The sequence below is a fragment of the Petaurus breviceps genome, unplaced genomic scaffold (genome assembly GCF_028583685.1).
Source record: "Petaurus breviceps papuanus isolate PSGF00001 unplaced genomic scaffold, PetGlider_PUasm1.0 126, whole genome shotgun sequence".
Taxonomy (NCBI): Eukaryota; Metazoa; Chordata; class Mammalia; order Diprotodontia; family Petauridae; genus Petaurus; species Petaurus breviceps.
Genome location: NW_027185655.1, coordinates 24,203,552 through 24,217,423, shown reverse-complemented (window position 1 = coordinate 24,217,423; position 13,872 = coordinate 24,203,552). Strand labels below are relative to the sequence as shown.

Sequence of the window (13,872 nt, the reverse complement as noted above, 5' to 3'; positions counted from 1 at the left end):
ATAGAGATTGTACCTATGATAGGGAACTGTCTGATGGGGGAGCTACCTCTGTGAAGGCAGGTTAACACCTTCTCTATCATCTAGAGTCTTCCAGGCCTGACTTGAGCACCAAAGCTTTAAGCAACTTGCTCAGGTTTGCAGAGGAATTAACCATCAGGGGCTAAAAAATGAACCCAGGTTCCTGCTTGCAAGGTCAGCTCTCTATCCATAATGCCATGCTTTGTTTGATATAATTACTTAAAAATACTTTTTTCTTGTTCTCTTGTTCCTTGTTTTAGACACAGGTTTTTTAATAAGTTTTCATTTTAATGTAATAAACCAACATACTTTGTCTTCTGTAATTTTTCTATTGAATAAATATAGCTATAAAATAATATAACACTATAAAAACATAATTGCCTTTTTCTTTATTTTAATTTTTTAACTGATACTTTTGGAGGTCACTACAATACACAGTATGAGATATGGAACTAATCCAATTTTTCCATCATACTGCTAATTAATTTCTCCTAAATTTTTAATGAATTCATTTCCTCAGATTTTTGATAATCTTATGTTTATCAAATACTGTTATATTAAATGTTAGTAGTTCTAGTGCGAAAATATTCATACTGACTCCTCAAGCTATTATTTCTTTCTAAATCTGGTAGTAAATAGTTTGATATTATTACTGCTTTATGTATAATTTGAAATCTGGCAGCACAGAATTATTCCTCTCATTAAAAACAAAAATAAACAAAAGCAAAATAAACAGAGCATCCTCTTGATACTCTTTCCTGTTCTTTCACAAACTTTTTTTTTACCTCTTTAATCTTATGAGATATTTTTATTGGTATTTCATTAAATCTCTTTCATTGATTTGGATAATTTTGGCATTTTCACTACATTGGTGCAACCTAGTCATGCACATTAGAAAACTTTATAAAGTTGCAAATGTTCCTTTAAAAAAGTTAACCTTATTTCACAGATTTTTATGTTGACTCTGCATGTGTTTATATAAATGTGTTGATATACAAGTATTTGATATATTCTGCTTAGATATATAATAAAATAGCATTTTTTGGCTTAGGCAATGATATGTTAAAATGATTGTTTTGGAGATTTATCTTGCTGTAGCAGCAAGTACCCTGACATACACAGGGTGGCAGCCAACACAGGTTCTTAAATCTGCTTTTCTAAAGGAAAGCAACTCAAAATGGGTTAACAATCTTGCTTTAATTAATAAAACATATCATTTACCTAATTCAGGGGAAAAAGTCTGCACCCTGAACTTCAGAGTATACAGACAGAAGTTACAAGAAGACAGAGAAACATTTCAAGCAGACAGGCCTCCAACTGTCTGACCATTACATCCATAGCTAGTCACAGTTACCAGAGAGGGAAGCATCAACATCTGGGATTTCAAAGCCAGGGGGGGTCCTCTCAACGACTGCCCAGAGTCTGGTCTGATCAAATCACAGAACACTTCTCAAAGTGAGCCCCAAAGGAAAGCCTCCCATCAGTGTTTATATAGCCCTCTCCTGGCTCAGAGAATGTAACAACCCTCTTGACCCACTGACCAATCAAAAAGTAGCTCCTGAAAAACAAGCCTCCTGCCACAGGCTTCTGGTGCACTTAAGCCTATCAAAGGTTCCAGAGGCAGGGAAGATCTTAAATTTACATTCCCATTACACTTGCATACATCTATATTATGGAAAACATTTATTAACCCACTTTTAAATACACACACACATATTTCTTGAGATGGATGTACAATTTGGAGCTCACGCTGCCCTTCTGCCCCAGTTGGACCAAGTGAAAGAAACAAAGCAAAATATAAAATCCTTAACCTAAACTTAGCAAAAACAAATTCCCACATTGGTCATGTCTGAATAGGTATGTATATCTTTGCATTTTTAAGAATATTACCTCTTTGGCAGGAAGAAGTGTGTGATTTATTTCCTTTGAAGTACTCTGGTATTATTGTTTATTCTTTCATTGATCAAAATTCAAAACTCTTTGAGGTATTTTTGTTTTATATAATGTTGTCCTTGTAGTATTTATTTTCCTTGTTCTGATCACTTCAGTGTGCATCATTTCATAGATTTCTAGTTTTATCTGGAATTTTCCATTTTATCCTTTTTGATGGCACAATTATAATTCATTATATACATGTACCATGATTTTTAATCATTTCCTGATAGGTGGGCAACCTTTTAGTTTCTATTTTTTCATACCATGAAAAGAACTTTTATAAATACTTTTGCACATATAGATCCCCTCCTTATTTTGATTTCTTGGGCATACCACTACTGGGTTATAACACAAAGAATCTGCATATAGTAACTTTGGAGGCATATTTTGGAGGCAATAGTTCCATGTTGCTTTCTAGAATGGTTAGATCAATTCATAGATCCACCAACAGTGAATTAATATGCTTCTTTTGCCTAAATACTTTCAACCTTTGTTATTTCATTTTTGTCATTTTTTTTTAATCTGGGGGGTATGAGATTGAACTGTTTTTGAATTGAATTGTTTTAATTTGTACTTATCTAATTATTAGGGATTTAGGGTATTTTAACATAGTTCATTTACTAGTTGTCAATTAATTTTTGTAGTCTCTTTTCTTAACAAATCATTATACCATTCCTAAATATAAATACTTTAACCTCTTTTTGCTACATTTACATAATTTGTCTCCCCTAATGCCTATATTACTATGTTGAATAGTAATGGATAAAATGGACAATCCTACTCAGATGGGATTTCTCTAATAGGTATCTTTATCTATAATGATTACTTTTAAATTCTGATGCCTTTTTATGATATTAAGAAAAATATTCATACCAATAAGTTAGTATTTTAATAGAAATGGGACATTATATTTTATGAAGAATCTTCCCCATAAAATCTGCCATGTTTTATTCTTCCTTACTTATGTAAGGTAAGAGAATTCTGCTCTGAACAAAAACACAGGAATATGGACAATACAAGGGGAAGGAAAATAGATTGTTCTAGAATAGTCAGCATCTACCTAAACTATCAGTTGTTGCTTCATATCCAGACTCTTCAATTTCCTTTCCAGGTTTTATCACACATGTATGAACATGGGCCTTAGAACAAGGTTTTTTTTTTTTAAGCAATTGGGGTTAAGTAACTTGCTCAAGGTTACACGGCCAGTTATTTCTGGGTGTGGTGCTAAGTGTCTGAGCCTGGATTCGATCCCCAGGTCATCCTGACACTGCGGCCAGTGCTCTTACTTGCTGAGCCACCTAGCCGCACCAAACAAGGTTTTGTTTTGTTTTGTTTTCCCCAAATTCTAGATGTCTAGTACTTTAGAGATCAGTCTAGCTTTTATCTTGTTTTATCTAGTCTATAGTTGAAAATCTAATCATTTTCACCACTCACTTCAATTAATTAATAAGCTTTCATTAAGTGCTTACTATGTGTGAGGAAATGTTCTAAGATGTAGAGATGAAAAGAAACACAAAAATACAGAAAATATTTCTTGTCACAGAGGGTTTATATACAAACAATTGAGATTATGTATTATATATACATGCATATACTATATATATATAATATATAGATATATACACAGGCATATATGTATGTGTATATTTGACATGTTTGTGTCTATGTGCATATATGTATAAATGTGCATATCTATACATATACACACATGCACATATTTTCCCCTGAAACATGATATTCAGTTTTTCTGGGTAGGTGATTCTTGGTTTTAATCCCAGCTCCTTTGACCTCCGGAATATCATATTCCAAGCCCTTTGATTCCTTAGTGTAGGAGCTGCCAGATCCTGAGTTATCCTGATTGTGTGTCCACAATATTCAAATTGTTTCTTCCTGGCTGCTTGTAATATTCTCTCTTTGATCTGGGAATTTTGAAACCTGGTTGTAATATACCTAGGAGTTTTCTTTTTGGTATCTTTTTCAGGGGGTGATTCATGAATTCTTTCAACCTCTATTTTGCCCTCTTGTTCTAAAACATCAGGGCAGTTTTCCTGGAGAATTTCTTGGAAGATGATTTCTAGATTCTTTCTTTGATCATGGCTTTTAGGTAGTCCAGTAATTTTTGAATTATCTCTCCTGGATCTATTTTCCAGGTCAGTGGTTTTCCCAGTGAGATATTTCCCATTGCCTTCTATTTTTTCATTTGTTTAGATCTGTTTAATAGTATCTTGATTTCTTATAAAGTCACTAGCTTCCATTTGCCCCAATCTAGTTCTGAAGGAATGATTCTCCTCAGTGAGATTTTGAGATTCTTTGTCCATCTGGAAAATCTAGCTTTTTAAGGCATTCTTCTCCTCATTGCCTTTTTAAGCCTCTTTTGCCATTTGAGTTAGTCTAATTTTTAAGGTGTTTTGTTCTTCAGTCAGGTTGTTGACTCTCATTTCATAATTTTCTGGCATCATTCTCATTTCTCTTCCCAATTTTTCCTCTACTTCTCTTATTTGGTTTTCAAATTCTTTCTTAAGGTCCTCTATGGCCTGTAACCAGCTCATATTTTTCTTGGAAGCTTTTGGTGCAGGAGTTCTGATTTCACTGTCTTCCTCCTGTTCTATGCTTTGATCCATTTTGTCACCAAAATAGGAGTCTAATGTTGGGTTGCTCTGCTTGGTTTGCTTCCTTTGCTTGCTCATGTTGTCACTCAAGTACTTGACTTTTGAGTCTTTTGCCGCAGTTGGACTCTGCTACCATAAAGGGGACCTTTATCCCAGTCGCTGGAGTTTACTCAGCTGCTGGGGCTGTTAGTTGGGTGCCCTCTCTGAAGCCACTACATGTTCTGGCAAGCTGGTTACACACCCCAGAACCTCCACCCTAGACCAAAATCCAAATCCAAGCAGGTTAAAGTAAGAGCAATTACCCCTCAGACTGGTTGCTTTTTCCTCCTACAATCTGCATGGCCAGAACCAAAACTTCCACATGACTGTGGCTGCACAACCACAGCACCTCAGCCACTTCTCCCTACAGGGCATAAAGGTTGGACCACTCTTCCAAACTACTGGATCCCAAAGGCAACACTGCACTGACATCTCACTTTGTCCTTAGCATCTATTTGTTGATAATTCTGTAAAAAGCCACAGCTGTTGATGATCTGAAATCCCTCCAGCTAGAGGCTGATTTTGGCCACCCTGAGGGTAAAACCTTAGGCTCATGTGGGGCTGGGGTCAGCTGTGCTGACCCCTTCCTGCCAGCCGGCTGGGCTTTCTTCAGCAGGAGGTTAGCTTTCCTCTGTCATTTCGTGGGGCCTGTAGCTACAAAGGTTGTTTAGAGTCATTTTTTACATAAATTGGAGGAGTTGGAAGGCGCAGCCAGGCAGAACTCCTGTTTCTACTCCGCCATCTTCACTTTCAAGCATTCTTGATGAAAAAAACAGAAATGAATAGATAATTTGACATTCAGATACAAGAAGTAAGAGAAGCATGCAAGGGTAATTAGGGAAAAGAAATCAGAAGGAACTTATCAAAGTTGAACTATTTATATTCCTACATGGAAAAATGATCATTGTAACTTATGAAACTTTTCTCAGTATGAGAATAGTTGAATGGAATAGAAATGTGTGTATGTATGTATATATATGTATGTATACATACATATGTATGTCTGCAATAGAGGGAATATGGGCATATGAATACATATGTGAGTGTGTATATATGTGTACAGGTATACATAGACAGAGGGCACAGGACCAATTTAATAGGAAGGGATGATACGTAAAAGGTGAAATTAAGAGGTGAGAGAAGAATATGAGAGGAGATGGGGAGAGACAGAATGGGGTAAACTATATCATATAGAAGAGGCAAGGGAAAATGGTTACAATGGAGCGGAAGAATAGGAAGGCAAAAGGGAATGAGTCAACCTTATTCTCATTGAATTTGTCTTAGAGAGAGAATGACACAAACACGAAATGGGATACCTCACTCTACAGGAGAGTAGGGGGCAAGGGGACAAGAGGGGGGATGATGGAAAGGAGGGAAGGCTGAGGGGGAGGGAAGTTGGTAGCACCTACTTCTCAAAAGGGACAGGATCAAAGTAGATAATAGTACTAGTGGGGGGTGGGATAGGAGGGAGGGAAATATAATCAGTCTTTCACATTATATCCACTTTGGAAATGTTTTGCATACCTACGCATGTACAACTTATGTTGTATTGCTTATCTTACCAATAAGGGTGGGTGATGAGGGAGGCAGGGAAACAATTTGGAATTCAAAGGTTTAAAATCAAATGTTTAAAATACATGTATATTATTATTATTATTTTACATGTAACTGGGAAATAAGATATACAGGCACTAGGGCCTTGAGATCCATGGTGCCCTACTGGAAAGTCAGAGGGGGCATGGGGGAAGATATGGGAGAGAGCAGATTTGGTGAGGAGATACTCAGTGGGATCACTGTTTTGGGGTGGAGGCTAGGGGAAAAATGGGGAGAAAATTTGTAACTCAAAATCTTCTGGAAATAAATGATGTAAACTAAAAAACATAATTTAAAAAGATGCTAAAATGCAAACATTTCCGAAATAAATTTGTTTAAATATGAGTGTGAGTTATTTGAATCAAATCTCTTTCCTCTGAATACCTTTCTAAGGTGAACTACAATGAATGAGATTGTGGACAGGACATCTTGGTCATTTTGGAAAATGAAGGACTTTGGAGGATTGAAAAAGAGATTTTAAGAGAGTCTGATCCCATACACCGCAATCAAGAGACATCACGAGGTAGGAGAGGAACACAGAGGAATATTTTAATTGAAAGTACATGCACTGATTTGGGAATGAGAAGGACTGGGTTCAAACCCCAGTTCTTCTACTTGCTAAACGTATGAATCACAGAAATAAGTTCCTGTCTTTGTAATTTTTGTGATTAATTTTGTCCTTTATAAATGAGAGGGTTCAAACTACTGATCCCTAAAATCATGTAAAGTTCTCCACCTCAAATCTGACCTTTAGACTCTTAAGTCCTTTGTTTTTTTTTCTACTAAAGCATGATTAATTTATAAGAACTATGATGCTTTTTCTGAATGCCCACCTATTGTGGTCATACATATGTGAATTTTGTTTGCTGTGTATATGAATTCGTGTACTCAGACTCTCCAAAGGGAGGGAAATTGTTCAAAGAACAATTCTCTTTTGTGTCCTTGGGTGTTTTATTCTCCTATTTTATTCCTGTGTTTTGGAGGGCTCTTTGGACAAAACATCATAACACAGGGAAAGCAATGTACTTTCAGCCAACTTATTTTTAATAGTGTTGCTCTCTCAAGTGCTTAAGCCATTCAGACGGCCTCTCTCGAGTACATTGGCAAAGTCTCTCATTTATTGTTTATTGCCTCTCCTCTCTGCTTTCCTTCTAAGGGGGAACTGCACTGTTGGGCTCTGATACCATGGCCTGGGCACAGTGCCATGGTGAGAGGGGAAGGAGAGAGGGAGGTAGAAGATTCTATGGCCTCAGGTTACCTGCAGTCAGCAACTCTGTATCTGATTAGAGTAGGAAAAACACTCAAGGTATTTAGCAGGAGGGAAAGAGTGTATGAAGTACCTTATTAGGCCCTTCTCCAAGGTTACTCTAGAGCATCACACCTCCAATATTTCTTAAATTTGATAGAGAACAGAGACAATCATAGTGGGCAATTATGAAGAGTGAGAAAACAGATCATCCAAAAAGAATTTTGTTTTTGTTTTTCAAGCAAGGATTTAATGGGTAAAAAAGAATTCCCAGGAAAGACGGTCCCTCTCCCAATGCACCTGGTTTTCAAACTAAAGTATTAGGAAGTCTATCTGGCTACCGAAAGATGAAGTGACTTGGCCAGGAAGCCACTGGTCAGGAGATGTTACAGGGGAGAGGTAAGCCCAGGTCCTCCCCATCCTGAGCTTGACTCTTTATTCATTATGCCTTATAGTATATGTATTTGGGGGAGGAGGGAGAAGACTGGTGGGGAGGGAAGAATAGAAAAGTAGAGGCACAGGCGAGAAAGGAAAGAGAGAAAAATGAGATAACAAAAGATTACAGGCAGGGCTCCTCGTGGCTTCTCTAAGGGCAAAATATTACCAGCTTCTCTTATTTTCTGATTGCAGCTAATGCTTATTTTGTGTGCTTTTTTTGAAACAACTCACCTGGAACTAAGGACAGCATTAAGGGAATGGTAGTTTCTAGGACAAGGCATTTTTGGATAATTTTCAATTAAAAATAGATGAGGGAAGAGAAAATCAAATTCACCAATGAAACAACATTGGGGCTTTCCTGTCCTGCAGACTTCCTTGAAATTGGCAACAAGTCCCAGCTTTGTTTTCTGGTCCATGGCATGTTTCTTATCTGGACTTCATTCCCCTCTGAGAAGAGCAGACAAAAATCTCCCAGAAACTCTGCCTTGTGAGTGAGGCTGTCTCCCCAGGCTGTTCTGAAGCCTGCACAGTGCCAGATAAGGAAAGAGCCCACTTCAAACAGTGAGCCATGAATCAGCCAACCTGACTTCAATCTCCACATTAGAGCTAAGGCACGCAGCAATTTTAGAAGCTCACTTACATTAAATGAAATTAAATGAAACAGACTCACTTAATTCTTGTTTATAAAGAGCTCTTGAAGTGCTGTTTTAAACCAGTTGCTTGGTAATGCCATGAAGGAAAGAGGTTGATGGAGTTCACTGGGAGAGAAAGGGCCTCTGGGTTTGTTGCACAGACCTATTGGGCTGACTAAGGGAACCATTTTCTTATATCTTATTCATACATTGCAGTATTATATAATGTGCCATCCATTATCTTTGAACTGGGATGTTCATCCCCTCCCCTTGTGTCTGTGTTATTTGTAAAAGAGGAGGCCCTTTGGGGAATGGAAATGATAGCTTAATTGTTCTAGGGAGCAATGTAACTCAAGGCCTCTCTCCTTGTGCTTCAGGAAAATATTTCTCCATTGTGGTTGTGACATGTATCACTGTTTCTTTAAGGAAGATCAGCAGAAAACAAAAGTCATTTCAATTTCTCTGCATTTTAAAATCTGATGAATAATAAATTCAAAGTCAGTATAAGAAGCAGCACTAAAATAATCTCTTCTAGGTCATTTTTTTCAAGTTTTATATTTAGAAAATTCCATTCCATTAGTTTGTTACAAAATCCAACCTGATTGGAATAAAGTGGGACCTGTGAATTCTTTGGTACAGGGACCTTCTTGGATGAGGATACTCCCTTTACCATTTGGGTCAATACCTTCTCTGTAATTTAAAAATGTTAGAGAATTGCTCAGAGGACTGGGGATGGGCAAAGCATTAAGTCACTTGTTCAGGGTGATGTATAGTCAGTGAGGCCTTGAATTCAAGTCTTCTTACTTCTAAGACTGCTCTACATACAGCCTCAATTTCTCTCCCTCCCTCCCTCTCTCCTTTTTCACTCTCTCTCCCCTCTCATTCTCTTTCTCTTGTATGTACACACACATATATATATATATATGAAAGCATATATTACACATTCACGTACAAATATACACATGCACACACGTACAACATAACACAATATATGCACAAAACAAATAATATATGCATGCATAATGCACTCACATGTATTCATACATGCATACCCAGTGCACACACCTCATACATACATGCACACATATACCTATGTGATAAAGGGTCTACATGTGGCTTCATTGATTCAGAAAGATCTATGCTAAGGAATTCATTTCGCCAATGCTGGTTCACAGCTATTCTTGAATTTAAAATCTTTGAGTGTTGCCTTGAGGAACATCTGATAATCATGAACTATTTAAACCAGATTAAGGTATCATCTGATCATAGATTTAAAACTGCCGAGAAGCTTAGATATCATTTAATTCAAAGTGCACATTTTATAGATGAGATGAAGAACCAGAGAGGAGCAGCAAGTGTCAAAAACGAGCATAAATCTAGTTCTTTCTGTCCTGAAGCATAGTCCACTGTACTCCACTCTCTCTCTCTCTCTTTGTGCTCTTATGTAAATTATTAAAAAAAAATAAACTGCATGAAGCCAAAAACAAATCCATCTTCCCCCGAGCAATGCAATATGACCAATAATTCTCTTTTGAAGTTTGGGAAGCTGTTTCCAAAACCAGTTCAATTCCAAAGGTTATTTCCTAATTAAGTGATTAGCTAATCAGAGTAATCAATATATGCTAATGACAGGGCTAAAATTCCCAAGTGGATTTAAGTCTATGACTGCAAGCTCCAAAGCATCTGTTCTAACGATTAAGTCATTTGTTCTATATGTATCAGATAGTATTCCATTAGCTTATTCAGTGATAATCAAAGCTTTCTCTTCTATAGGCTCAAAGTAAAGTGAATAAAACATTTCCCTCATTGACAATTTCTTAATGGATTTATTCATCAGATACAGTGACCCTTGAACTAGACCTTAGACATACAATTGAAAAAAAAAATTCAGGACCACTTTGAGTGTGTCTGCTTTTTCCTTGAAATATTGTCCTCTATGGGAATTCATTTTTTTCCAGTGTTCCCAATATCATGCCCAGCAACTGCTTAGGAAAACTCTATTAAATATAAATTGCAACAGTGCAAATAATATTTCAAATACTTTCATTTAACCAAAGAAAAAAGTTAGAATATTTAGCAAAAGTAGTGAGAATTTAAAAAAAAACATCATATCTATATATAAATATCCTTTTAAATTCTATAGAGAAAAGGTAGGAGCTTCTGAAAGAATGGTGAGAACAAGTCAGAATACCTAGTTGAATTTGTGAATCTGGCAGAAGAATTTGATTATTCCCTGATACTCTAGAGGATACATCATTTTATCATTGCTGAGTGACATTTGAGTTATAAGAAGAAGAGGTATACGGAATCTCAAAGAGCTTGGGATCACTGAGAGATGGGTGGAACAAAGAGAGGAGATACTATTTGAGGGAGACTTGATGTGCATTGAAGGCAGTCACTGGCTACCAGAAAGTAGCACCCTCCACTAAGATATCCCTATTGGCTGAGCAGAAGAAAGGTTGGAACTACTCCTTTCACCCCCTCTTGTCCCTTCTCTGACAGCATTGGGAAATTTTCTTTCTCCCTAGAATTTTCTTTCCCTCTCACAAGGATCTTTCCCTGCCTATTTTTGTTGGTAATCTTGATTCATCTATATAGTATGTTCATTTTACATTGTTATGCTGATTGGATTATAAATACTGCCCTAGTGTGCTTAAGGAGATGCAGTTTTGGCCAGGTTTTCATGTTTCAAGAATATGATAGGATTTCATTCCTGGCTTGGTGGTCAAAAATTATTTAGATCTAACTGTGTATAAAAGATATTTTGTATTTACATTAATATAGTTCCTGTTTCTGTTTTGCCAGGTATAGTCTCATTTTTTTATACTATCTAGTTATTTTGTATGATCTAAAATGATTGATTAATATGGCTGACAGTGTAGTTTCCCTGTTTTTCTCTTTTGATTAAATCTATTTTAGCTTTAACTTTGTCTGAGATCATGATTACTATTCTTGCCTTTTTTTTTGCTTTTACATAATAAATTCTACTCCTGGCTTTTATTTTATATTTGCATTTCTTATTTTTATAGCATTTCCTGAAAGTAACATATTGTTGAATTCAGATTTTTTATCTGCTATCGGTTTTGATTTTATGGGTACATGCTAACTCTAGTAGAGAGGAAGGGAAGAAGCAAGAGTGAAGGTATTCAATAAAAAAGAAAGTTCTGCCCCAGCCTCAGGAGGCAAAGCATGGGAAGTCTAAAGACTTTGGCCCTTTGATTCATTTTCCCTTGAGGGAGAAAAGAGAGAGGAGGGCACAGATAGAGAGACAATATGGCAACACCTAGAGGCTGTACTACTACTGACACATTGGCTAGTCATCTCATCACTAGCAATGACCTCTTCCATGGCAACTTTATATATAAGTTCCTTTGGGTTTAATTATGTCCAAATAGGTATGAATTATTTAGGAGAATATCTACCAATATTCATCCAGGAACTCCAACTGTAAATCACTCTTTGAAGAAATAAAGAGCTCTCCAGCGCTAGGGCCGCCTCTCGCTCTCCAAGCCCAAGCCGAAAGAGAAGGGGGGTGTATAAGGTGAAGTTTTCAGGAACATGGCTCGTACCAAGCAAACTGCCCAAAAATCCCCTAGTCGTAAAGCCACCAGGAAGCAGCTCACTATAAAAGCCACTCGCAAGAGTGCGCCCTCTAGTGGAGGGGTCAAGAAAACTCATTGCTACAGGCCAGGTACTGTGGCTCTCTGTGAAATCAGACATTATCAGAGGTCCACCAACTTCTGATTCGTAAACTTCCCTTCCAGCGTCTGGTGCGTGAAATTGCTCAGGACTTCAAAACAGATCTGGCTTCCAGAGTGCAGCAATTGGTGCTTTGCAGGAGGCAAGTGAAGCCTATCTGGTTGGCCTGTTTGAGGACACCAACCTATGTGCTATCCACACCAAACATGTCACAATCATGCCGAAAGATATCCAACTAGCACGCCACATAGATAGAGAATGTGATTAAACTCCACTATGAGGGGAAACATTCTTCATTCTCAAAACAGAAAAAAAAAAATCTCTTCTTCCTGCTATTGGTAGTTCTGAATGTTAGATATTTTTTTCCCCATGGGGTCAAAAGGTACCTAAGTATATGATTGTGAATGGAAAAATAGGGGACAGAATCAGGTATTGGCAAGTTTTTTTTTTCCATTTTCATTTGTGTGTGAATTTTGAATATAAATGCAAGGACATAAAGCATTAATGCAGTCAAAAAAATGTTTCCATGAACAAGTTTCAACAATTCAACTTTATAACAATTATAAATATACCTGTTGGGGCGGCCAGGTAGCACAGCGAGTAAGAGCACCAGCTCCAGTGTTGGGATGACTTGGAGATTGAATCCTGGGCTCAGATGCTCAGCACCACACCCAGAAATAACTGGCCGTGTAACCTTGAGCAAGTTACTTAACCCCGATTGCTTTAAAAAAAATAAATAAACCTGTCAAATTTTGCTGGACAATGCCAGCATTTGGATTTTTTTTAAGTAAATTTCTTATTGATGGCAACTAAATGGTATTTGTAGCATTTTTATCATATGGTAGATTCCATCCACTCACTATACTTTTCTAACTGAGTTGTCCTACATGCAAGTACATGTTTTTAATGTTGTCTGTCTTCTGTGCTGTTCCTGTAATTTTGCTTTTAAAATACATTGAACTAAAAAAAAAAAGAAATAAAGATAGACCTAATTGACCAGAGATACATTCATTTCTAATTAGAAGGTTGAGCCAATAAACATATTAATAATACCTAAATTAATTAATTCATTTATTCAGTGCTATACCAATTAAAACATAGAGATTTTATAGAGGTAGAAAATTCATATTGAATTGATGAGATTAGCTGGGAGAGAGAGAGGGATCAGGTGTAACAGATTAAGCACAGGGCATACAGAAGCAAACAGCTTTTATCAATAAATCAAATATCCTAATTACTGGGGAAGAGATTCACCATTTGACAAAAAATGCTGATAAAACTTTCAGCAGTTAGGCAGAAATTGGATTTAAATAAAAACCTCACATCATACAGCAAAATAAGCTCCAAATAAATACATGATATAGATATAAAAGGTTACATCTTAACCAAATCAGAGAAGCCAAAAATAAATTATGTTTTGGATTCATGGATGGGAAAGAGTGCATTATGTAAAAAAGTTTTTTTTTTTAAATCACAAAATAAAGTGGAGAATTTTTATTATGAAAATTTAGTAGTTTTTTTTTTAAAGCAATTGGGGTTAAGTAACTTGCTCAAGGTTACACCGCCAGTTATTTCTGGGTGTGGTGCTAAGTATCTGAGCCCGGATTCGATCCCCAGGTTATCCCAACACTGGGGCCGGTGTTCTTACTTACTGTGCTACCTG

General features: G+C 36.8%; 1 long non-coding RNA gene across 2 annotated transcripts in view; it reads left to right on the top strand.

Annotated features, from left to right (window-relative positions):
* Positions 1–13,872, top strand: part of LOC138169645 (uncharacterized) — a 198,861-nt gene that overhangs the window by 14,895 nt on the left and 170,094 nt on the right. For both annotated transcript variants that reach the window (XR_011170409.1, XR_011170410.1), the window contains exon 3: positions 6,588–6,717. This is a non-coding gene — a long non-coding RNA (uncharacterized lncRNA). The remainder of the gene's footprint in view (positions 1–6,587; positions 6,718–13,872) is intronic.